Raw genomic sequence first — 850 nt, forward strand, 5'->3', positions numbered from 1 at the left:
GAAGGGGACAGCTGAAAAGTGTGCCTCAACCGGGGCTCGAACCCGGGAGCTCCTGCTTACATGGCAGACGCTCTATCCATCTGAGCCCCCGAGAACACAGATGAATAGCGCGACTGCAGGGACTTATCTATTGCACGTTTCCCATGTATCCATATGCGCAGTGACATCTACAAATTCACCAGGCATTCATAGCGACTCTCTGTACACCAGTTCTGCAGAGGAACCATCCGTGTTTGTGCGCATTCTGTAGGCCAGTTACAAGTGTCAGCAGAGCTTCTGTCCACCACTCAGTGTGGCACGTTAGAGCGCTTTTAGTGTTCAGTGCCAACGCTCCATTGTTCCATTACTGGCTGGGTGGTAGCTTGTTGTTTTGTGATGATTCGTGTCACAGAATGCTGCCAGCTTGGCGAACAATTCTGATTCGCACAGCTTGCCGCGATATGTTGTAATTTGCACAGGACACCTGAAACATGATACCCAGTTTAGCTTTGGTCCCTTCCACTCCCCCCTCCCCTTCAAACCAACCAACCAACCCAGTATAGCAAGAAGGCAAGCACCAAAGTTTCCATGGAGATGTTATCCAGAGGTGTCACTTCTGCCCAACACATCAACTCGTCATTCATTGTCGCCGGCCGGTGTGGCCGTGCGGTTCTAAGCGCTTCAGTTTGGAACCGCGTGACCGCTACGGTCGCAGGTTCGAATCCTGCCTCGGGAATGGATGTGTGTGATGTCCTTAGGTTAGTTAGGTTTAAGTAGTTCTAAGTTCTAGGGGACTGATGACCTCAGATGTTAAGTCCCATAGTGCTCAGAGCCATTTGAACCATTCATTGTCAGCGGGAATCGTTGACTC

Source organism: Schistocerca cancellata, chromosome 12, assembly GCF_023864275.1.
Source record: "Schistocerca cancellata isolate TAMUIC-IGC-003103 chromosome 12, iqSchCanc2.1, whole genome shotgun sequence".
NCBI classification, from domain to species: domain Eukaryota; kingdom Metazoa; phylum Arthropoda; class Insecta; order Orthoptera; family Acrididae; genus Schistocerca; species Schistocerca cancellata.